General features: G+C 38.2%; 1 long non-coding RNA gene and 1 pseudogene across 1 annotated transcript in view; one reads left to right on the forward strand and one right to left on the reverse strand.

The window, feature by feature from the left end:
• The first annotated feature begins 68 nt into the window (after nt 1-68).
• The window catches only part of LOC132597002 (uncharacterized), a 355,690-nt gene continuing 332,411 nt past the window's right edge, over nt 69-23,347 (forward strand). Inside the window, exon 1 of the long non-coding RNA XR_009563284.1 lies at nt 69-166. This is a non-coding gene — a long non-coding RNA (uncharacterized lncRNA). The remainder of the gene's footprint in view (nt 167-23,347) is intronic.
• On the reverse strand, nt 20,923-22,247 carry LOC115845232 (pygopus homolog 2-like; annotated as a pseudogene).

Here is a 23,347-nt window from a genome sequence, read left to right on the forward strand (position 1 = left end):
AGCCTCTCAAACTTCCGGCGAAGGGCCGGTGTCCTCGCACGGCTTTATGGGAGGTGTAGTTTGAAGGTCACGGACTGAGAGATTCGAGAAGGCTCGGGGCTTGGCGGATAGAGGCTTTGGGGAGCTGGGGCAGGAGGTCCCAGCTGAGAGCACCGGCTTCCTAATGGTGAGTGAAGGGCTGTTTGGTTTGGTTTTGTTTTTTTCCCGGTGAGACCGAGATGTGTAGAGCGATGAAAAATTGTAGGTCTGTGGAAACGGTTTTAAGTTCTCCAGAATTTCACATCTAGCCCCCACAAGCTTCTCTCGGATATAGTTCAGTGCGTTGGAGTGTTCAAAGCATTCTTTCTTGTTAGATAAACCTGGAATATTGGTTGGACCAAGTCGTTCCAGTATATGACTTTAAACAGGTTATTGGCCTCGAACCTCAATCACCTCGTATGAGAAATGAGACCATCTGTTGATGCCTACCTCATTAAGTAGTCCTCTAAAAAGTTTATGTCAGTCGCCCAAGTTTAAATAGAATAACATATGTACACACAACGCAATTATTATTGTTACTGTTATTTTTATTTAATTTCCTGTGTTTTCGTACTCCAAAACCTACACAAGTTAAGTGAGTTCGAAATTACAAAGCTCGGCGTTGTTAGTCGTCTAACTCCCAGATCAGGTATTTTTTCTTTACTAAATTGCCCCCTTGGCATTCAGTAACAGTTAAGGAGTCTCAGGGTTGACCATTGCCTCCTACCCCGATTTTAGGCATTGGAAGTTCGTTCTTTTCTCAGTGGAGTTTTTACGTGTGCGCCGACATTGTACTTCCATTAACTACTTTTTTATAACTTTGTTCTATGTTTCTTTCTGTGAGTAGTTGTCTTCAGTCTTTAATGATTTCAGTGATGAGGCAGGAGGTCAGAAATACTTTAAGTTAACTCACTTGGAATACCCAATCTCTGTATTCAAACATATCTTAAATAAGTTGGTTAACGAACGCACCTATATAAATCAGCTAAACAATGATTAATATATAGCCCTCTTTCCAGCCCTTTGGATTCTTTTGAAGTAAATTCCAGACATCATATTATTTTATTGATAAGTATATAAGATTAAGCTTTCTGGAATTATGAATATATATCTAAAATATAAAAGGGCTTTTAAAAAGAACATAACTGCAATATGATTAGTACACTTAAAATTTTAACAGTACTGTAATATAATAAAAGAGACATTCAATGTCAAATTTAATTGTCTTAAATTTTATTCCATATTTTACAATTGATTTACTGAAATCAAGACCTAAACAAAATCTCCACATTACTTTTGATGTATTTATTTATTTTTTTTTTGCGATACGCGGGCCTCTCACAGCTGTGGCCTCTCCCGTTGCGGAGCACAGGCTCCGGACGCGCAGGCTTAGCGGCCATGGCTCACGGGCCCAGCCGCTCCGTGGCATGTGGGATCCTCCCGGACCGGGGCACGAACCCGTGTCCCCTGCATCGGCAGGCGGACCCTCAACCACTGCGCCACCAGGGAGGCCTACTTTTGATGTATTTCAATCTATGATCATGTAGAATTTCGTGCATTCTGAATTTTGCAAATTGTATGGATACCTATGATGTCCTTTCTCCTGTCTTTTTTTAAACTGGTAGTTAAATCTACAGGATTATTCAGATTGAGGGTTTTTTGTTTTTTCCCCTGAAAAGACTTCATAGGTGTTACTGTTTACTTTCTACTGCATTACTTTAAGAGACATACACTATCTGGTTATCTTTCTGTCATGTTATGGTTGGTTATTGGGTTCAGATGTTGTCAACCTGATAAAGTTTATGATAAACAGCATAAATTCTCTTTCGCCTTTTTAGCTAATAGTTTTAGCAGCCATTGATGACTGCTATGTCCATGATTTCATTAGGAGGTGCAAAATAGCAATATTCTTATTTGATCATTAATTCTACCTTTACTAACAGAAATTCTTTTATAATAAAGAACTTTACATTTTTAAGTATTTGTACAGTTTTTATAGGAAGAGTAAGATAAATGTGTGATTTTTCTCCTTTATTTCTTAGTTTTCAGCATGAGTTAGTTCCCTTGTCACCTTCAGGTTTTTAAGTATATTTATGAACTCATGGATGTTAAAAATTTTAATATATATCTATAATATTTATTACTTTAATGCTCAAATTGTTTCTTCTTTGGCCAGTGGGAACTCCCTCAGGTGGGCTCCTGAATTCTTGTGACCAGGCCACTGTAGTGTTTGATAGTTTACTTCCTTTCTGGCATAACAAAATGTTTTTAGACTGATTTTGTAAATATTCTGCACATTCCTGGATTCAGCCCTTTCTCCAAGGAGCATTGGTTCCTTTTAGTAAGAAATGGTATTTAGATACCACAGCCTTTGTACTTGGGGTGCTCATTGCTAATGGGGTACTAAATACTTCTCTGCATGTAATGCTCTTTTAGGGAAGTTGAATAGATACAGATCCTATCCAATAGGAGTCTATATTCCAGGGGCAGTAATGCTGCCAACATAGATATTAATGCCATAATGTTTTCATTTTATTACTTTCCCATTTAGAAACTTAAAGGTTCCTCAGTACCTAGGATAAAAAGTTGAAGTTCTTTAGATTAGCATTAGGTACCTTCCTTAATATGGACCCAGTGTATATTTTTAGCTATATTTTCCCAAGAATATTCTGTATAAATTGTCTCTCTGATCCTGCCAAACTGGCTTATAACTGACCTAGGTAGGATACGTCTTATTCTTCCTTTCCTCAATACTTTTGCTCAGGCCACTTTTCCTAACTTAAATGTTTTCCCTTAACTAAATCCAACCCATTCCTCAAAGCCCATCTCAAGTCCCTCTTTGTTCTTCTAGATCATTCCTGACCATATGATTATCAGTTTACCACCAGCATTCCCTTTCTCTTGACACTTCAGTGTAGGCTAGCCTTTCTTCTAGCTGCCAGCAACGGTATTATTATTGTTATTTTTTTGGCCTGAGGGCCTTTTCTTGTCACCAAAGCCCACTTTGTCTTCCTGCTCAGTAGATCAGCAATGCTAGATAAGTAATACTGCCTGGGAGCAGCCCTAAGCTGATGACTGACATGAGTGAGTATATAAATTCCTCAGCCTTTCTCAGTCTTTCACTACACTGGCTACACTGTTCTAGACTGGCTACCAGATTCCCCCAGTGGGATTAGGTTCTTTTTATCTACAGTGGATACTTGATTAATAACCAACCCTTTATTGATGGTTTTCCCTTCCCTGTCTCACTTCCAACCTCCCTTACTATTGTTTCCTCCTAGTTAACCAATTGCATGTGAATCCTTGTCTCAGGATTTGATTCTGGGCAAAACTAAACTAAGACAAGGATTTTTCCTTCTTTGAATTCATAACCTCTATTATATAGTAGTTAGCTTCCTCTGCATAACTTGAGAGAATCATTAAATAAACAAATCACTATTACCACTCATCCTGGAACACATTCCTTTTTGTTTTGTATATTAGAGTCAGTGTTATTGCAAATCAATGCATGGAATTTGGATTGATTGCCTTTGAGTCAAATAGTTTGGAGTTCAAATTTGAAATCACTGTTTTCTCTGCTCATCCATTGCATCAATTTCCAAAATGGTTTATCCCTCCCTATTACCAGACCTCTAAGACCTCATGGACCCTTTGTTGCAGTTTTTAGTTTTAGCTGTTTTTAGATGCTTAAACTTTTTCTTTTAGTTTTGGCACCCTGCTAGTGAATGTTGTGTGTAATACATAGACTATTTCTTAAGACAGAAATATGCCAGCCGTTTCCTGCAAATTTAGTGAAAATCTGTCTAGTCAATTTTCCTTCAACTAGATAGAAACTTTATTTTATGAACAACATATAAATAAATGTTTATGTAGGTAATTTTACTTGGTGATTAATTTTATATTACCTGGAGATATGTCTCATTATTGCCACATATTGCTTTTAAATTATTAATACTTCATATATTTTTGCCTTTTTCTCTAATAGATTTTATTTTATAAGTGAAAAGAGTCTAATTTAAAAAAAATTTTCTACAGTGATAGCTGCTTTTCTTTCACGTGTAAGGACACTTAATAAAAGTTGGTGGTTGATAATGAGATATGCTGGGAACTGTGCTTTAAACAATTTAGAGGTGAATTAAAAAAAAAGTGAAGGTCCCTTGAACTCTACATAAGGTCTTTGATATAAAATAATGTCACATGTAATTACAGATAGGGATCTAATTTACATACATCATACACATATTCTACATTCTTGAATACACCAAGTTTGCTCTGGACTTTGGGATAGCTGGTCCCTCTTTTAAAAATACTCCTCTCTTAGATTTTCTAATTGTAGGCTCCTTCTTGCTATTCATGGGTTGTTCAAATGTCACCTTTGTAGAGGGCTTCCCTGATGACCTAGTTTACAGTAGCTCTCCCACTGATATTTTCTTGTTTCTGGTATTCTTGTTTTTGATATTTCTTGTTTCTGTTCTTTATTTATTGTTTGTCCCTCTTAGAATGTAAACTGCTACATGAGAAGGTCCTCATTTGTCTCATTTACTTCTGTTTTCCCAGGACCTGTAATTTTGATTGGCATATAGGAAACATTCAGTTAATATTTGTTGATGTTAAGTAAATGGTTGCTCTCTTATTAAGTCAAATGTATTTTTGATGTTGCTACCATACCTTGGAAATTAGAACTTCTCAAATGGCATGCATCTGACTTTCTGTGGTTATGTTTGTGTGTTTACGGAATTTAGTCAGGAAAATAATATCTGGTTGTTCCTTTCAGGGAGCTCATTGCCTAATGAAGTAAAACAGATGATAAACTATTACATGTTCTATGATAGAGTGAAGACAAAGTAGAGAGCACATTATGGGTACCCAATCTACACTTACATGGCAGGGTTAGAAAAGGTACACTGGAGACCTAAAGTTCTTACCCATGTCTTATTCTTCTCTTCTTCCAGATCTGGGAAGAGGATATGGCCCGTGTTCCTTAAAGCTAGTCATGGCCTTGTGATTAGTTATAGCCAGTGCAAAGTGGATAGAAGTGGTGCTCTTCTGGGCCAAAGTAGTTACGAAATGGTACATTGTGCTCCAGATCTTTTTTACCCTATTATGGTAATCTGGATGTGGCATGTTAAGATGACCAAGTCACAAGGAGATAGGACTGGCATTTACCCTAGGAAGGGAGCTACTTTGGAGAGCTATCAGACTTGCAGTGGATTTTGCATAAGTAAGAAATGAATTTTTGTGGTGTGAGCCTCTGAAATTTCAGGGTTAAGTTGCTACCTGGCCATAACAAGTCTATTCTGAGTAATACAGAAAACAGTGAGGAGGTAACCTCTGAACTGAGCTTTGAAGGGCCAGGAAATGAAAGAACAGAATCTGTTTGTCAGGGATTCTTCCTTTCCTCCTTGCCTGGGTAGAACCTGAACTCTTAAAAGAGTAGGAGCAAACTTAGAGATAAAAGTAGGTTAGTAGTCCAGATTTTAAGGAAGTATTAGAGTCCACTAAGTGTCAGATATGTCAGAAAAACACACCATAAAATCCTGATATTCTAGGGCCTTGGTAGGCAGATTGTGGACAGTGCCCTGTCAGCAGTCCCCAACTTGTCCGATTTAAGGCCTATTGTGTTCACTCTGCTTTTGCAAGTGCATTTCTTCTTACTAAGAATGACAGCATGTAATAGCAGTTGACAGAGATGACCAAAATAAAACACTTTACCCTTTGTAATGTGTACATCGCAAAGAAATGCTTTTAATCTTTAAATGTGCTCATTTATGATTTTTATGGGTACCGAGTCACTCTTGTTGAGTTTAATGGTAATTTCATGTCTTATGATTTTCAAAAACAATTTTCAGAGTTTTTCACCGTTAGAAGTATATGGAAATGACTATTTTTTACACAAACATCAATTTAGTTTATGTATTTTATAAAGAATTCTCAAACAGCAGTTTGCTCTTATTTACAAATGGTCTCTCCCTTTTTGCTGTATGAGTTGTGTTTTATGAAGCAACACCCATGATGTGAGAAAGAGTCTTGTCTGATCAGAGGCAGAATTAACATTACTTGAAAGAGCAGCCTTCTTTCTGTGTACTCAAGTTAATTGATACAGTAATTTAATCATTGAGCCGCTGCTCACATTTCATGTTTAAGTTACTTACACTTGATTTTATTTTATTTTTTTAGAATGTCTAGGCTGATGAGGATTTAAATGGATTTGTAGCATTTAAAAATGTCCTCAAAACTGATTGCAACATGACATTCATCAGATTCTGTATTCAGTTTTAGTTTAGCTATTTTGAAGCTATCAGATGAAAAAAAAATCTAAGTTTAATATTCTGCAACAGATTTTTTCCATCATCATACTAAAACCCAGAGGAGCACAATGTATTTTTTTCGTTTTAGTCTTCTATTTTTCCTTAGGATATTTTTGACCCCAGATATTTTTTCCTTTAAATTTGACTGAGCTGTGATCATGGCTCTGACCTCTAGCCTCCAAAGAAGAGGAGTTGTGCCTCTCAGGAGCGATGCCTCAGGCACTTTGCAAATCGGCTGGCAGGGATTATTTCCCAGGTTGTGAAACGATGACCTTCTAGGGGAAGAGTGAATGTCTGCAGGGCACGTAAATTCCTTCAGCCATGATTGAGAGCTTTAGGCTTGTTACCTGCTCTATGAATCAGAGTCCATTCTATCTTTATGGAAGATGGGTAATTTAGTGCTATATTTAAAGCCTCATGTTATGTGCTCACATGTCAGTTAATTTATTGCTGAAGGTGGATATATTCTTTTTTTTGAGCCCATATAGGGTTAGTTCAGAAGTAAATCTGGAGTTTTGGAATGAAAAACTGGGATAATTTTACTATGATTAGAGGGCACCTATCCTGTTATTTCTAAACAAAGTGCCCCAGCAGTGCTGTCTGCTGTCTCCAACATGTCTGATTTCAATCTCTCAAAGAGGATTTCTGTTGCCTCCTAAGCTGTCATTACAACAATAATATAATGCTGATTGCTTCAATATTCTCAGAATACGTTAAAAAGAGGAATGAAATTTAAAATGATTAATAAATACTTTTTGAATCTGTGGGATGGCATTTTGTTTTTATTCTCTGAATTGTCAGTCTTAATACAGTAAATTTCCAGAGTTTATACATTTTTAGGATAGAAAACTGATTTTCAATATTGGTAATTTTAACATTAATGCTTAACACATTAATGTTAAAAATACATTCTGTATTTTAAGTTCTTGTGAAAAATCCTTGAGGACCCACTTATTGCCACTATACAGTCTAGCCAGTTCCAATATAAATATGACCAACAGAATTGTGGGAAAGCTACAGTAATTTAAGAGAGAAGCTATGCCACTGAAGGCCACGTGAAATACTTAGAAAGCAGGATAAGAAACTATTACAAAATGCCACTAGGGATAGCTCTTATAATATCCCATTTTGTCCTAGTTAAAAAGTTATCTGCTATGGGTGAAAATATCCCCAGTTTAAATCACAGGGAACTTGACTGGTGATAGGACCATCAATGTGATACATCTTAGGTAAGACCAGGCACTTTGATCTGAAATAAAATTTGAACATTAATTCATTCGTTCAAAAGTAAGGAGTTCTTAAAATGTTGATGGAGAATAGTACTTAATGAAGATCAGTTATGGAAAATGTAGCTAATTTTGTTAAATCCAACTTTAAACCCCCAATGGATAAACCTTAACTTACTTAAGTTATATCTCATCATTCATTCTCTTTTGCATGGTTTCTGGTTTTCTTAGCAAACTAAATCTGTGATATATTTGGATGCAGATTTATTTAAAAGTCCCTGGCCTATGGAATCTGGTAAAGCTGAAAGGGAAAATAGAAACACAATACTATCTTTGTTCCATCACTATGGGATGGCATGGGATAATCGGATACTGATCTTAACATCTTAGTTTAATATCGGACAGTATCTTTCACCCTCACCTTTGCCACCCCCTCCTTCCTCCCCTCTCTCGCATCTTCTGTGATCAAGATTTTAATTTAGCATCCATGAGAAAAAACTGTAGTGAAATAACTAGGACAGTGATTATATTGCTTTTCAAATATTGGTCCTAGTCCTGAAATCAGAATATAATTTCATCTTTGAGTTTTAATGACCTCAAATAGGATAATAGTACATTATACCTTGATTTGTAAGCCTACTTTTGGAAGAATGTATAAATTGTCTTTATGGAATTGTGTAGCACCAAAATGTAATGAATGATGTAAGTCAATCTGATTTATACTTTACAATCTTTTTTCTTATAAGCAGCCTCTGCCTCCTTGGCATTCCCACTGTGCCACCATCATTGTTTAAGATCTTCTCACTGGGATTACTGCAGAGGCTTCACAACTGCTTTTCTTGTCTCATATCTCTTCTAATTTATCTCCTAGAATACAACGAAAAGAGTGATCTTTTAAATGCAGTTGTTCATTTGCGTAAAGTACTTTATTACTAAGCATCACCTTCAGGACAATATAGATTATGAGGTTCTTTCTTTTTATTTAATTGCAATACCATCAATTACATTTTTGGGGAGACATATCTAGAATATGTTTATTTATAAATTATACACATGTACAAGGTTTAACATTCTAAAATATTGTATACAGTATATAATATGTAGAAAAACAGAATTTTGGAAAAAGGAAGTGGTAAGAATAATTGTAAAAGAAGTTCTCATTTTTTCTTCTTGTACTCTTGTATTTGTCTTGTGTACCCAACTTTGGAGAACTCCACTACTCCCTTACTTTCTACCTACCCTAGATCCATAAGTAAATAATTACAGGAGCTGTGGCATGTCACCTCCTTCTATTTCTTCTGTTAGAAACACCTGCCTCACTCTACCTCCTCCCTCATACAGCCTGTTCTTGAGTAGTTACTACTTGATTTTCAGAACTAAGTTCATGTGTCACTATCTCATGGCAACCAAATTATATCGCCTTGTCTGGTTCCAGAGCACTCTGAATAAACCTTTTTCATAATATTTTATAGTATAGGTATTTCTTTTTTTCTAACGTTCAAAAGACTAGGGGCTCCTTTGGGGAACAACTGTCTTGTCCATCTTTTCATCCTTAGAGGCAACCATAATGCCTGACACGTGTTATACCCATAATGCCTGGCACGAAGTTAAATGAATTCATGAATGAACCAGGAAGGAAGGAAAGAAGAAAGGAACGAAGAGACAGACAGAGAGGGCAGGAGGGAGGGAGGGAAGAATTAACAGGTGTGTTCGAGATAAAGCAATCTGTTACTGGTAAAAGGAGAATTTTAACCGATTTCTTCATTGTTTCCTGATGGTCATTGGTAAATATTTAGGGAAGGTAATTTTGCATTATTTAAGGTGAGAAATTCTGTTTATTATATTTAAATATTGCTATGTAAATGCTCTCGCTTTTCTCTAGGTCCGAAATAGTCACGTAACTTTTTTCTACTGAAAGCTTCGTTTTTATCCTTTAGAAAAATGTCCTGTTTTATATAATGCTATAGGACTAGCACAGGTATGTAAAATACTGAAGTGCTTAAAGTTCCTTTTGAAATGAGTGTGGGGATAGAGCAGATCATAGGAAACAGGTTATGGATAAGGATAATGTATTTTGATGATATTCAAATTCATTCAGCAAAGACCAAATAAGTCAGAGCAGATTTGCTGGTTCATCAGTTGTGCTTCTTCTGCATCCTTATTAGTAAACTGTAACACATTTTACAAAGACCCATCATTTCCTACAGGGCACAGCTCTAGGTTAAGCCTAAAAAGCAACTTTCATTATTGATCGTTCATTGAAAGCAGAGTGAAGCAATTACAGTATCTCTTTGAAGAGGTATATTGGCCAAAGACTATTTGGGATAGTGCATTATAGTGGATTATTTAATACTTTGACTATTATTGAAACTTGGAAATGTGTGTAGATGCCCTCTTGGGCTTATTGATATTGTTAGAAAAGCAACAGATATATTCTGGAAAAAGAAGGTATATGATCCTGAGCAGCCTTCCTGAAAGCTAAAATGTAGTAATTTCCCAGTTGGTGTATGTTTTATGAAGTTTACAGTACCAAGGAAAGTTGTTTTGAGTAATCATTTTTCTGTGACACATTTATAAAACCAAATTTCTGTTCTGTTGATAACTTGTCTTTGAGCAAATTTAGATGTAAAAATATAGGGGTTCTTCTTTTATATTTAATCTGTCTGAATTTTCTCATTTGAAAAATTGGAATAAAATACATAAGATCTTTTTCATAATGGACCAATCATAAAAATTCTGTCTCATTTTAGGCAAATTAGTTCTTCTAAAGAGTCAAATAGTCTCCTTGGAAATGGTTGACTCTCTTCTCCTGAAAGTAATGGATTTTTGTCACCTTTCTCTGATATTGGGGACAGGGTTATGTTTTTAAATTCTTTAAATTTAAAGGCTCTGAGTTATTTGAATATGTCAAATCTGAGTTATTTAAATTTAACTGAATCTTATGATTCTTACTTGAAGGTTTCTAATATAATTTAAAATTTGGAAAAACAGTTTCTTGCAACTAGTGAATGATTTCTCAAATCATGAATTCAAATTTCTCTGTTTAAATGGCATATCTCCTTTATACAAGTAATAGCTTGCAAGAAATTGTCATTAGCATTCGAATCTCAGTCTAAGATGTGTTTCTTTCACTGGTATTTGCAGAGTTGTTATACATTTATACAGGTGATTCCATGGGACTTTTTCTTTTATATTGTCATCTTTACAGATTCATTCTCAAAAAGATAAATTAAACGTATGCTATATATACAATCTGGGGTGTTTTCCTGTGGACTACTGTGCTGTATCAAAGATCTGTTTTAGATGCAATAGCTGTTATTTTTAGAGTTACAGATACTATACATTTGTTCATGATGTTAACTTTTCCAGTTTACCTTTCCATTACCAAGGACACAATCTAATTCACAGGTTAAAATTTCTCAGCCCCATTAATGAAACAAAAGTGGATTTTTCCAAGTTGATTCATCAGTAACGATGGAAGAAATAAATTGTAGCAATGGAAGTAATGGATTTAGATGAACACATTTATATTAGTTGATGAATCACATGATTTCTGCCAATATGAAACTTCAGTAATTCAAGTGAATGGGATTATTTAAAAGACATTCCTAATGTGTACTAATGAAATAATAGTTTATTATTTTCTTGGCACTACTACATTTCATTTCTTTCCCAAATTCTTTTTACTTCACTTGTATAAGTATGATAATACTTGGTTGAAGTGGAGGTTAATTTAATACTACCTGCCTAGGTTCAAAACCTGACTCTGTTACTTTGAGCTGTGACTTTGGGCCAGTTGCTTAATCTGTGCCTCAGTTACCTTATCTGAATAATGGATTGATTAATAGTAACTTCCTCATAAAATTGTTATAAGGATTAAATGAGTAAATGTGAAAAAGCTTAAGAAATATGGGCATGTGTAACTTAAAACACATTGGGGTTATTCCTTAATCTCTTTTTTGTTAAGATTTTACAGTATTTTTGTACTTGGAATGGAGAGTGTTTATCAAATGATCACCTAGAATAAAAAAGTGAATTGTATGAGAAAGCTCTCTCATTAATACAGCTTATTGTGGTTAAATGGTGGGGTTAGTGGAGAAGTAGGAGGAGTCTCCAACACTACTTGATTCTTCAACAATTTAATCTTCATATTAAGGTTTATGAAAACTATATGTAACTATTCTGCTTCTTTTATTGTGACCATGTGGCCTTTCTTTTAGTTTAAGCAAAGAGTTACAGCATCATTTGGTTCCTACTCTATGCAATTCGTGTAGATTATTCTCCTTGTTTTTCTAAGCCTTTCTACTGGCTTAGAGGTGTTGAATGACTTCCCTAAGGTCACACAGCTAATCTTAGTGGCAGAATATATAGAATTAGCTTCATATTTAATTTTATATTTATTTGATAACTATTTCCAGTTATCAAAACTATATTGAATAAGGTATATTTTTTTCAGAAAAAGATACTTAAAGCAGAATTAATTCCTGGATCATATAAGACCTAAGGTATTATAAAATTACCAATAAAATAAGAGTGGTGTTAACAATGCTTTTGGTCTGTACTATTTGGAAGAATCAGAATCCTTGGAATCAAGGTTTCATAATTATAGAAGGAGAATATAAAATTTTGTTAAAACTTTTTCTCAAATGATACATTGTTTTGAAAAGTCTTAGGATATTCACAGTTTTTAGTAAAGTATATATGCTAAAATTAGAATATCTCTGAAATATATTTTAATAAGAAATATATCTTTTTGATAAATCTGTTGGCAATTCTTAGAAACATGGATAAAGTGATAAATCTATTCTTTGGTAAGTATTATGTATAAAGAGCCTTAAAATCATCAACACTTTGGTAGCTTGAAAACTAAAAGGACTTATTTTAAATACGAGATTTTAGCAATATTTAAATGAACTTCAGAATTAAATATTTACCTTCTTACCCATTGGCTTAATTTATAATGAGAATCTGTTTGAGACGTGCACCAGCAGCTTTTTCCAGGTTATATTGTGGTACCAATCAATTCCTAAATTTCAGTGACTAGCAACAGTATAGGTTTATTTCTTGTTTGTGTTACATGTCTATTGCAGGTTGACATGTAGCACATCCTCACATTATTGTAATACAGCCTCACATTGTTGTTTTTTCCTGTTTGGTCAGAGAGAAAGGAAAGCTTGAAACTGCAAGATGGCATTCAGGTTTCTGCTTGGCAACGGCACAAGTTCCTTAGGCTTACTTTGGATTGGCCAAAGCAAGTTCCATGGCCAAGCCTGAGATTGTGGTGGCACGAATTATATTTCTTACATAAGTAGAGTCATAAGAGAGGGAACTTATAAGGAGGAGTGAATATTTTGAATAAATAATACAGTCGACCACAGGAACCATTGTAATTCCTATGTGTGGACTCTGCTCAAGGTAAATATCAATATTACAGTTTGCTATGGAGAGTGCTTATCTCTACAGTTGTACTTCATGGGCAGCATCCACATCTTTCAGTTTTTAAAATTTTTGGCTGGGGTCTAATTTTTGTTGTTGTATCAAAAATATCCAAGAATCTTCTGTATTAGCGACTTGTTGGAGTCAAGGCTTTTGGCTTCAAGAAACAGAATCCCATAGCAAACTAGTGTGAGTTCAGTGGGGGAAGGGGGTTATATGGGTACAGGAGAGGTCACGGAACCTATAGGTAGGAAGTACTCCTGGGCTTATGTGGGACTAGAAAGCTGTCAGGCATTACTCCCTTTCTCTCTTTCTGTGTTTTCTTCTCCCCACCACCCTTTTTAAAATCTGTACTTGCCTTTTCTTATCTTCTCTTTGCACATGGGCATTTCTCTCTGCTTTTCCATGCATTTGTACTCAATGGCAACCCCATAGCTGTTAAATTTTCATGTTGCCATGTTACAAAACGTCAGAGACTGCAAAGCGAGAGAGAGGCATGGACATATATACACTACCAAACGTAAGGTAGATAGCTAGTGGGAAGCAGCCGCATAGCACAGGGAGATCAGCTCGGTGCTTTGCGACCACCTGGAGGGGTGGAATAGGGAGGGTGGGAGGGAGGGAGATGCAAGCGGGAAGAGATATGGGAACATATGTATATATATAACGGATTCATTTTGTTGTGAAGCAGGAACTAACACACCATTGTAAAGCAATTATATTCCAATAAAGATGTTAAAAAAAAAGATAATAAAGTTATCCAATAGAGACATAAAAAAAAAAAGAAAGTGATAATGTCAACTCACATGAAAATATTGTGCTTTCCCAGTCAAATGTCATCAAAACTACACATTCAGTTACGGTTTTATAAAAGTATAAGGTCCCGGGAATATATTTCATAATTGTGAGTGGCACTTAAAAGATTTACTTTTATAAAACATTCCAAAGGAGAAATTCAATTATTGGAGAGAAATTATGAATAATTTTTCCCTTCAAATCATATATTTAGTATTTTTATGAATGCCGTAGATTAATTCATCCATTTATTTCATCAAAAATATTTCTAAGCCTTATCACTCACCGGGTTCAGTTCTAGATGCTGAAGCTACCACTGTGAATAAGACAGACAACAACCATGGACTCACAGAGCTTACACTCCAGTGGGGGTAATAAATAAGCAGAAATGATAGACATAGATAGATGGATGTATGGAGAGAGAGAGGGAGGGGGGGAGAGAGAGAGAGAGAGAGAGAGAGAGAGAGAAGACACATGCACTCCAATATTCATTGCAGCACTATTTACAATAGCCAGGCCATGGAAGCAACCTAAATGCCCATCAACAGATGAATGGATAAAGAAGATGTGGTACATATACACAATGGAATATTACTCAGCCATAAAAAGGAACGAAATTGGGGTCATTTGTTGAGGCGTGGATGGATCTAGAGACTGTCATACAGAGTGAAGTAAGTCAGAAAGAGAAAAACAAATATCGTATATTAACGCATATATGTGGAACCTAGAAAAATGGTGCAGATGAACTGGTTTGCAAGGCAGAAATTGAGTCACAGATGTAGAGAACAAACGTATGGACACCAAGGGGGAAAGCGCGGGGGGTTGGGGGTTGTGGTGTGATGAATTGGGTGATTGGGATTGACATGTATACACTGATGTGTATAAAATTGATGACTAATAAGAACCTGCTGTATATAAAAAAAAAAAATCAAAAAAAAAAAACAACCAAAAAAAACCCATCAGAGACTGAACTATCCTTTTTGAATCCCACTTCTGAACTTCAAGAAGAGAGAAGCACTCTCCTATAAGCTATGACCATCTAGGATCATGGATTTTAAAAATCTTTGGATGAGGGAATTGAGTGGGGAAATTCAGAGAAACAGAGTTCAACAGACAACCCAAAAGCTGTCTATTATGCAAATGTTAGATTTCTTGGTAAAAAATAAGCAGCTTTAAAATGAATTTTCTTTAGTTTTAATAATAAAATCCTCATGCATATGTTTTAAAGAAGTTCTCAGTTTTGGTTTTTTTAATGTTTGATAGATAGGGAAAATGGAAGCACACTGATAAAGCTTTAAAGTAACAGTTTTGAAGCTGTTAAATTGTAAAAGAAAAAAGTATTGGGTATACTTATGTTTTATACACTTTGTTCCTGTTTTACCCAAGAGGCACTGTTAGGTCACTGCTCCAGTTGTATGACTAGCCACCTCCCACAAGCCCAAGGTTGCTCTAAATCATGTTTCTCTAGAATGAGAAAAAAAAAAGAAAGCCTCAATATTCTTTAACAAAAAGTATCAGCCTTTCTCAGACTTTAAAATATGTATTAAATTTGTCTAATATAAGTTCAGTGTCCTCTTAAATTCCATGAAATTTAGCTGCACTGGTAAGGCAGATTAAGAATATCAACGCATTATATTTTTTTCTCCAACTTTTTATTTAGAAAGTTTGTAAACCTAAGAAAGGTAGAAAGGATAGAAAAATGATATCCTGTATATCCTTCAACTGGATTCACCAATTTTTGCTTATATCTTTGTACATATATGCTTATTTCTTCATTTATTAGACATATCTACTCAATTAAAAAATCACTTAATTCTTCCTGGAAAAACTTAATACTTTCACTTTTTTTGGTACTGCATCCCCTCTTTTTTGTCACATAATTAATGGTCTTGTAAAAAATATACTTCCGTCTGACAGATGATTACTAGACTTATCATGGTGATCAGTTTGTAGTGTATATAAATGTATATATAGTGTATATAGTATATATATATAGTATATATAGTGTATATAAATGTTGAATCACTATGTTGTACACCTGAAACTAACATTATATTGTATGACAAGTATACTTCAATAAAAAGAATTAAAAATGTATCTCAATCAAATGTGACTAAAAAGGCTCAAGGGTCTTTTCAGTCATATACTATGTTCCTCTTTCATAGTAAGAGGCTTATTACTGTGTAGATATAACTTTATTGTCAGAAAAAACTTTATCGGTGGATTGTACACAAATTGTCTTTAAAATCTGTTTCGATGCTTGTTTTCCAGACCAACTTGTCCATGCTATTCCATTTATTTTTATTTCAATTTATATATGTTGGAAAATGATTTAGAGTCAACAGCAGGTGGCAGTACTAGCAAAGGTTGTGACTTTTTGGTATATGATCAGCTTGGAAAGGAATGTATCTTTCAAATCTACATGAGTAATACAATTAGTAAGGAAACTTTAAATACAGACTTAAATTTATTGCCAATTAATTTTATTTCAAGAATTATTTTAGGCATCGGTTAAAAATTGTAAGATGAATATGTTTAAAAATAATTGTTTAGAAACTAAATTTTGTTTTAATTTTGGGACCACATAAGTCAGAAAATCCAGCTTATTTTTCCTTGATTTTTTGCTTATAGAAACAAACAAAAAAACCCCAAAATACTTACAATAGAAAGATTAGGTAGTCTGAATCCTGTTAAAGTTTTCAGGAAAAATGTCACAGCAACATCACTTATTTCTGTTGAAGAAAAGGTAGTTATTTTGAAATTTTGTGGCAGACTTCAAGAAAGCTTTTTATAAAGCTAAAGTACTCTTTTTCAACAGGGTAACTAATTTAAGAAGGCCCAATTTGCTTTGGGCATTTGTGGAAATAATTTATTTTTTATTATTTATTTATTTTTAATTAATTAATTAATTTTTGGCTGCATTGGGTCTTCTTTGCTGTGCTCAGGCTTTCTCTGGTTGCAGCGAGCAGGGGCTACTCTTCATTGTGGTGTGCGGGCTTCTCATTGCAGTGGCTTCTCTTGGTGCAGAGCACGGGCTCTAGGCGCCTGGGCTTCAGTATTTGTGGCATGCGGGCTCAGTAGTTGTGGCTTGTACGTTCTAGAGCGCAGGCTCAGTAGTTGTGGTGCACAGGCTTAGTTGCTCCGCAGAATGTGAGATCTTCCCGGATCAGGGCTCGAACCCAGTCCCGTTGTGGAGCACAGGCTCCGGACGCACAGGCTCAGCGGCCATGGCTCACAGGCTTAGTTGCTCTGTGGCATGTGGGATCTTCCCGGACCGGGGCACGAACCCGTGTCCCCTGAATCAGCAGGTGGACTCTCAACCACTGCGCCGCCAGGGAAGCCCTGGCAGGCGGATTCTTAACCACTGCACCACCAGGGAAGTCCTGTGGAAATAATTTAAAATACCCTCTTTGGTTGTGGTGTTTTTCATAGACCATAATTTTGTTTCATTTCTCTTTCATTTTAAAGAAAAGGAACCTGGAAAAGAAAATAATTTGTTTTCCCTGAGGTTTTGGTTATAATACCAAAAAAAACCTGTTTGGTTTTTCACAGTTTTTGTGTTATAATAGAAACAAAGAAGACTTTTGAGGATGATATATCAAAAACTGTTTACTGTTTCTTGGATTTTAAAAGATCTGTAACATGTGTTTGAATAACTTACATATTGCTCATTTAAACATTCATGTCTTTATATGTACGTGTGTCATCTAGACATTAGCTAACAGCAATTTCGTTGATTTCTGTTAATCTAATTTAACTTAATAAGAACTTAAAACACTTAAAATTAGAATAGAATTGAGAAATCATGTAGTTGATGGGATCATTGCTCAGATGAAGAAACTGAGGCCCTAGAGAGATTTCATTGAAGGAGACTTAAGGGTATGCAAAGACTTTTTTACATTGATTCTTGCTCCTTAGGCAGACTCCAGAATGATTCAGTTGCATCTTATTATTTTATTTACTTATGCCCTCCAGATTCCTGTAGTTTTTATTTTTTATTTTTTGGCAGGGGCGTGTGTGTGTGTGTGTGTGTGTGTGTGTGTATGACAGAGAGATTTACTAGGTTCTATATTGTGAAGAAAATGATTTTAACAAATATTCTATCCCCTCCAAGAAGCACTTATTTTAGCCACTTAATTAACTGAATAGTCGACTTCATGCCCCCATTTGCTTGATGTGTAATTAGATGAGTGTAATGTGTAATTAGACGACTGTAATTGGATGAGTCTTTCTGAAACGTAGTTGCAGTGCTTTTTGAGCTATACCTTGTATAGTGACAGCTATTATTATCACTGCATTTTAAGACAGATAAGGAGAAAAAAAACCCAAAATATTTAAGTTGCATAGATAAAGAGTAAGTCTTCAGGAGATTTGAGTAGGACAAAAAGACTCTTAAGCATAATCACTGGTTTCCCAAGGAGCAGCTTTTTCTATGAAAAAAAAAAAAGAACCAAACTTAAAATTTTTCTTCCAGCATTACATTAGAACTAGGAGATGAGATGGAAACATTCTAGACATTATATGTGGCATAAATCATTTTGAAATGGAAACACATTGCCTGTTCTCAATAAAATATTAATGATTTATTGAAGTTATTAGTTAATTCAGGCATAATGTTTTGTACTTTTGAAATTTCGTTATGATTAAATTCTTAAGCATTACCCCTTTAAAAACTAGTATTTACATACAGTAGCTTTTTTTTTAACATCTTTATTGGAGTATAATTGCTTTACAATGTTGTGTTAGTTCCTGCTGTATAACAAAGTGAATCATCTATATGTATATATATATCCCCATATCCCCTTCCCTCTCACCCTCCCTATCCCACCCCTCTAGGTGGTCACAAAGCACCGAGCTGATCTCCCTGTGCTGTGCGGCTGCTTCCCACTTGCTATCTATTTTACGTTTGGTAGTGTATGTATGTCAATGCTACTCTCTCACTTCGTCCCAGCTTATGTTTCTCCCTCCCCGTGTCCTCAAGTCCATTCTCTATGTGTGCTGTTTTATTCCTGTCTTGCCCCTAGGTTCATCAGAACCCTTTTTTTTTTTTTTAGATTCCATATATATGTGTTAGTATACAGTATTTGTTTTTCTCTTTCTGACTTACTTCACTCTGTATGACAGACTCTAGGTCCATCCACCTCACTACAAATAACTCGATTTTGTTTCTTTTTATGGCTGAGTAATATTCCATTGTATATATGTGCCACATCTTCTTTATCCATTCATCTTTTGATGGACACTTAGGTTGCTTCCATGTCCTGGCTATTGTAAATAGTGCAATGGCTTTTTTTTAAGGTTAGGCAAATTGTTGTTTCTTGTAAATTCTGCGGTCAAGTGCATAGCCAAGGGAAAGTGCCTTAAAAATGGAACTTAAGTTTGGCCTGTGGTAATCTATGTTTTAAATTACAGCACATCTCATTCCAAATCAGTATAATGAATTGATTTGTAAATGTTTCAGGCAGGACTGCTTTCTTTGGATTTTATCTACTGAATTGCACTGCAGTTAAAGCATCTTTTTTTTTTTCAATGAATAGTCTGTGTTCTAGGCCTTTCATCGAGTTTAAACTGGGCTTAAAAGGCAGAAATGTATGGTTTTTTTTTTGATTTTCCAAGTCATTTTATTAATCCAAGCGTACAAAAATTTCCGCACCACATCTCTGCCACCCCCACTTCCTTCCAAAAAGCAGTGGAGCGAGAGGGAGAGAGGGACTGAACAGACACGCCCCCCTGCAAGAGCCATCTTACCAAATGCAGAGATGGGGGAGACCACAAAAATAGCAACAGATAAGAGAGGGGCACACAGAACCACAAAGACAACACAAAGCTCAGCAGTGGGGGGCCTGCCATCTCTGCTGTTCTGCAGCAGGCAACACTGGAGGAGAGAGGCCCAGAGGCCACTCCCTTCTTTCTCACAGCCTCAAAGGCTGCATGCTACACCTGGGCAGGCGAAAGAGTTCTGCAGTATACCTTTGTCTTCTCTTCACACGCTGGGGTCCCGGGAGAAGCGGGGGGCAGGGGACCACCAGCTCCTCTCAGGGCCACACCCCAAGCCTGCCTTCCCCACCCCACTGAGGAATGTGTGCACGAGCTGTAAGGAAGAGACAGCAGCTGTGAGGGGCTCCGATCAGACCCCTGGCCCATCTCTGGCAGGCAGTGCTTAAAAAATAAAATAGAAACAAAGCCCAGTGCAGGACCCTGGCTGAGAGGAATGAGAACAGCTAGATCACCAGGCCGGAGAAGATACAAAGCATAGCAGGGAAAGAGAGAAACAAAAAACATCCAGGTTCTGGATTGCATTTTAGTACCATGGCAATGAAGGTCCTGCCGCCTCCCCACCCACAGGCTGTGACTGGGATCCTTTCATCAGGAGAAAAAATGAGGTGTAAGGGCTCTGCGCCTTTTCAAGCTTTCCTTCAATCAAGCCAGGGAAGCAGGGAAGTAAGGGCGCCAAAAGTTGAAGACCAGCGCTGCGACTAATGTGCAACAGATGGGGGGGGGTGTACAGCCAGAGTCCAGGCTTCCAGGACAGTCCAGACATCAAATATTCTGCTCTGTCAGACCACATATCCCAATTTTTAGCAAAAATATTGTCATTAGGGAAAAAGCACAAGAGAGTCTGAGAAAGGACCAGTGACTTTGGTATGAGAGAGATATGTCCTGACAGCATCTCTTACCTACTGTCTTGAAGCCCCAGATCACCAAGCCACGTGGCCATAGCCACATACTCTCCTGCTTCTTCAAGCTATTTGGTTCTCTGAGGGGGGAGGAGTTGGGTAGGTCTTGGAGGAGGCAAGGGGAAGGTAAGAAAAGGGGAAAATCTCCATTTATTCCCTAAAGCTGTTTCCTAGCACCCATGAAAGGGCTACTGCAGAGATGGGAAGAGACCCCCAACTCCTCTGGCCAGAAACCTTTAATACTGGACTCCAAAAACTAAGGCTGGGGCTGGGGGGCTAGATAGGAGTGTTAGGCACAGGTGTTGGGGGCATCCATCATCTGTAGAGGGGCACCCCTGTCCTTCAGGTCTTCCTCCAGCCTCTTTTCTGTTGCAGCCATACCCCTAGGCCTCCAGAGACAGCCACCAAAAATTGCTCTGCTTGGCAGGGCTTTGGTTTCCTGGACCTCTGTAGATCTCAACACGGAAGTTTCCAGAAAAGTGAGCAATCCAGGCTCTTCTGCCTGCCCGTCTCAGTTCCTTTTCTGCCCCCAGGAGCCATTGTGTTTCTGCCCCATGGGGATGGGAAGCCAGTGGAAACAAGGACCAAGAGCCAGACAGAAAACAACCACTCTGGAAGAGCAGGGAGGAACGTATGCACTTCCTGGGTACCTCGGCAGCATCACCCATCGTTAGCAGCCACCAGCTGCCCCATGCGTTTGCGGATGTAGACAGACTGGATCTCCTTGGTCTTGAGGCAGAGATCGCAGGCCCAGACAGCAGAGGCCTCAGTGGTCAGCAACCCATAGGCGCTCTCAGTCATGCCCGTGCACTCGCGGTGGAACCACTTCTGGCAGGAAGCCTCACACAGAATGGCATCTTGGTCGTCGTTCACCTCACTCCGACAGGCACCACATGGATACACCAGGCCTGGGGGAGGCTGGGGCCCTGAGCTCGCACTTGTCTTGCCAGGGGGTGGCAGGCTATTGGCATCCGGGGTGCGCCAACCCCGCCCACTGCTGTTTGGGGGAAAACTGGGCTGATTTCCATTAACGGCGGCAGCTGGGGAGCCTGAGTGGGGCTCCTGGCGAAAAGCAGTGGGAGCAGGTGCATTTAAGGGCTTCCCCCCCATCCTCACCACCAGGGCCAGGAAAGCCAGGGCCAGGACCAGGGAAGGGACCTGTGTTGGGGGCGCAAGCTGGGGAGTACCTGACCAGGTCTCTGGAGAGGAGAAGGGCCAAAAGGTGCCCCTAGCTAGGCAAAGCGTTGAGGGGGAGAAGGGGGGCCCAGCTCCCCTCTGGAGGCTGTCCCATGGTGGGTGAGATTGTGCAGCCACATCCCCCCACGGGGCCTGGCATCATCTGCCCACCAGGCGGGCTGAAGTTTGACCCAGAGGCTGGTTGAAGGGCTGGCTGGGAGAGTTCATGTTGCCTGGGGGAGGGTAGCCGGGGCCCTGGGGGGGCATGTTGAAAGCAGGGCCCATGGGGTTGGGAGGGAAAGGGAGCGCTGTTGAGGAAGAAGCTGGGGGCCTCCTCTACCCCCAGTGTCACAGCCTGGGGGTACCTGGCCTGCCATGCACCCCTGTACACGGAAGCCCCCAAAGGGGACAGGACTGCCCAGGAATGGAGGGGCTGCGCCCCCCACCTTAGGGGCTCCGAAGTCATCCTCAGAAGGGTCGGATGCAACCAGGTGATCCACCATGGGAGTCGGGGGTGACGCAAACTCCGTCATGCTGGGTGGTGCAGGGGCTGGTGCGGGGCCGCCACCTCCCTCCAGCTTGTCCGGTGGGGGCGGTGCCGAGGCGGCCATGGAGTGGGGGACTGGAGCCAGCGGCGGCGGGGACGGACGCGCCCTGGGGTTGCACCCTGGCCCGGAAGGGGAGACAGGGGCGGCGCAGGCCCCTGCGCGGCAGCAAGCCGAGGTGTGGCGAGGCGGGGGCGGCGAGCCCCAGCGCCAACTGCGCGCTCGCCCTGCCTCGCCGCCCGACCAACCTCGCGGCCCACAGAAATGTATGTTAAGGCAGAATTATGCTCATCCCTTCTTAGACTTATAAATATTGAAACTTTTTTGTTTTTCTCTTTTGGTGAGAAATAAAAGAGGCAATAAAGCTGAATGCCCTGTACTTTAGTTCCCATTCCTTAGGATATTTTATTTCTGGAAAAAAAATTGAACTTACTGCCCTCAAATGCATTAATTGCCTGAATACACTGTAAAATCCTTTATTTTTATAGCTGTGGTTATATTTAAATTCTGGTATATAGGAAAGAGTAAAAAGGAACAAGGTAGTGGTTTAAATTTTGAGAAGTCTGGAAATATTTTGAGTAAATATGTAAGTGGAAAGAGCTGTAGAGAAAGATCAATTCAGCTAACATTTACTGAACACATATTACAATGCCTTCTATGTGCCAGGCACTGGGTTAGTCACTTTATGGGTATCTTTTAGTTTCTCAACAATCCTGCAAGGTGTTTATCCCTCATTTACATATAAGGAAACTGCAAAATTAAGTGATTGAGCCTAGCATTAAAACACAGTTTTCCATAATGATGTTTTGGACTCCAAAAGCATCATGTTGCTTGAGCACCTACTATTTTTCAGGTACTGGGCATGTAAAAATGAATCAAGGGAATTCCCTGGTGGTCCAGCGGTTGGCACTCCGTGCTTTCCCTGCCGAGGGCCTGGGTTCAGTTCCTGGTTGGGGAACTAGGATCCCACAGGCTGCAAGGTGTGGCCAAAAAAAAAAGAAAAAAAATGAATCAAGTCAGTTCCTGCCTTCAAGGAATTCATATGGTGGTCAGTTGGGAGAGAGAGCCATTCAAACAAATATTTTATACTACCATATGATAAATCCCAGTGTATAATGATGTTCTACAGTAAGAGAGGGAATTATTTCTTATTTATTTATTTTATT

The sequence above is a fragment of the Globicephala melas genome, chromosome 3 (assembly GCF_963455315.2).
Source record: "Globicephala melas chromosome 3, mGloMel1.2, whole genome shotgun sequence".
Lineage (NCBI taxonomy): Eukaryota > Metazoa > Chordata > Mammalia > Artiodactyla > Delphinidae > Globicephala > Globicephala melas.